Source organism: Lolium rigidum, chromosome 6 (genome assembly GCF_022539505.1).
Source record: "Lolium rigidum isolate FL_2022 chromosome 6, APGP_CSIRO_Lrig_0.1, whole genome shotgun sequence".
In the NCBI taxonomy this organism is placed as follows: domain Eukaryota; kingdom Viridiplantae; phylum Streptophyta; class Magnoliopsida; order Poales; family Poaceae; genus Lolium; species Lolium rigidum.
This window is the reverse complement of record NC_061513.1, coordinates 333,043,783-333,046,722: the sequence shown is the minus strand read 5'-3', so window position 1 is coordinate 333,046,722 and position 2,940 is coordinate 333,043,783.

The window sequence follows — 2,940 nt, the reverse complement described above, 5'->3', positions numbered from 1 at the left end:
TGTTTCAACCAAGTGTCACAAAGGGGTACCTCTATGCCGCTCGTACAAAGGTCCAAGGAGATAGATCACATTTGATTTCTCGTTTTTGATAGATCTCAACTAAGGACATCCATACTGGGACAACATAGACAACGAGATAATGGACTCCTCTTTAATGCATAAGCATTCAACAACAAATAATATTCTCATAAGAGATTGAGGATTGATGTCCAAGCTGAAACTTCCACCATGATTCATGGTTTTAGTTAGCGGCCCAATGTTCTTCTCTAACAATATGCATACTCAAACCATTTGATCATGATAAATCACCCTTACTTCAGACAAGACGAACATGCGTAACAACTCACATGATATTCAACAAAGGTGTAATAGTTGGTGGCGTCCCCAGAAACATGGTTACCGCTCAACAAGCAACTTATAAGAAATAAGATACATAAGCTACATATTCTTTACTACAATAGTTTTTAAGGCTATTTTCCCATGAGCTATATATTGCAAAGACAAAGAATAGAATTTTAAAGGTAGCACTCAAGTAATTTACTTTGGAATGGCGAGAGAAATACCATGTAGTAGGTAGGTATGGTGGACACAAATGACATAGTTTTTGGCTCAAGGATTTGGATGCACGAGAAGTAATCCCTCTCAATACAAGGCTTAGGCTAGCAAGGTTGTTTGAAGCAAACTCAAGTATAAACCGATACAGAAAAACTTACATAAGAACATATTGCAAGCATTATAAGACTCTACACTGTCTTCCTTGTTGTTCAAACACCTTAACCAGAAAATATCTATACTCTAGAGAGACCAATCATGCAAACCAAATTTTAACAAGCTCTATGTAGTTCTTCATTAATAGGTGCAAAGTACATGATGCAAGAGCTTAAACATGATCTATATGAGCACAACAATTGCCAAGTATCAAATTATTCAAGACATTATACCAATTACCACATGAAGCATTTTCTGTTTCCAACCATATAACAATGAACGAAGCAGTTTCAACCTTCGCCATGAACATTAAAAGTAAAGCTAAGAACACCAGTGTTCATACGAAACAGCGGAGCGTGTCTCTCTCCCAAACAAAGAATGCTAGGATCCGATTTTATTCAAACAAAAACAAAAATGAAAACATACAGACGGTCCAAGTAAAGCACATAAGATGTGACGGAATAAAAATATAGTTTCACTAGAGGTGACCTGATAAGTTGTCGATGAAGAAGGGATGCCTTGGGCATCCCCAAGTTTAGATGCTTGAGTCTTCTTAAAATATGCAGGGATGAACCACGGGGGCATCCCCAAGCTTAGACTTTTCACTCTTCTTGATCATATTGTATCATCCTTTTTTCTTGACCCTTGAAAACTTCCTCCACACCAAACTCAAAACAAACTCATTAGAGGGTTAGTGCATAATCAAAAATTCGCATATTGAGAGGTGACATAATCATTCTTAACACTTCTGGACATTGCACAAAGCTACTGAAAGTTAATGGAACAAAGAAATCCATCAAACATAGCAAAACAGGCAATGCGAAATAAAAGGCAGAATCTATCAAAACAGAACAGTCCGTAAAGACGAATTTTTATGGGGCACTTAACTTGCTCAGATGAAAAATCTCAAATTGAATGAAAGTTGCGTACATATCTGAGGATCACGCACGTAAATTGGCAGATTTTTCTGAGTTACCTACAAACGGGGCTGCTCAATTTCGTGACGAGTAAGAAATCTGTTTACGCGCAGTAATCCAAATCTAGTATCAACCCTACTATCAAAGACTTTACTTGGCACAACAATGCAATAAAATAAAGATAATGAGAGGTTGCTACAGTAGTAACAACTTCCAAGACTCAAATATAAAACAAAAGTGCGGAAGTAAAATAATGGGTTGTCTCCCATAAGCGCTTTTCTTTAACGCCTTTCGGCTAGGCGAGAAAGTGTGAATCAAGTAACATCAAGAGATGAAGCATTAACATCATAATTTGTTCTAATAATAGAATCATAAGGTAACTTCATTCTCTTTCTGGGGAAGTGTGCCATACCTTTCTTGAGAGGAAATTGATACTTAATATTACCTTCCTTCATATCAATAATAGCACCAACAGTTCGAAGAAAAGGTCTTCCCAAAATAATGGGACAGGATGCATTGCATTCAATATCCAAGACAACAAAATTAACGGGGACAAGGTTATTGTTAACCGTAATGCGAACATTATCAATCCTCCCCAAAGGTTTATTTATAGCATTATCAGCAAGATTAAGATCCAAATAACAATTTTTCAATGGTGGCAAGTCAAGCATATCATAGATTTTCTTAGGCATAACAGAAATACTTGCACCAAGATCACATAAAGCATTACAATCAAAATCATTGACCTTCATCTTAATGATGGGCTCCCAACCATCTTCTAACTTCCTAGGAATAGAAGTTTCAAGTTTTAGTTTCTCCTCTCTAGCTTTTATGAGAGCATTTGTAATATGTTTTGTAAAGGCCAAATTTATAGCACTAGCATTGGGACTTCTAGCAAGTTTTTGTAAGAACTTAATACTTCAGAGATGTGACAATCATCAAAATTTAAACCATTATGATCTACAGCAATGGGATCATTGTCCCCAATATTTTGAAAAATTTCAGCAGTTTTATCACAAGCAGTTTCAGCAGTTTTAGCAATTTTAGCAGTTTCAGGCAATTTTGCCCGCTTTGCACTAGGAGTAGAAACATTGCCAACACCAATTATTTTACCATTGATAGTAGGAGGTTTAGCAACATGTGAAGCATCAACATTACTAGTGGTGGCAATAGTCCAAACTTTAGCTACATTGCTCTCTTTAGCTAGTTTTTCTTCTCTTTTCCACCTAGCATGCAGTTCAGCCATCAATCTAATATTCTCATTAATTCGAACTTGGATGGAGTTTGCTGTAGCAAATGACTTAATATCTTTATC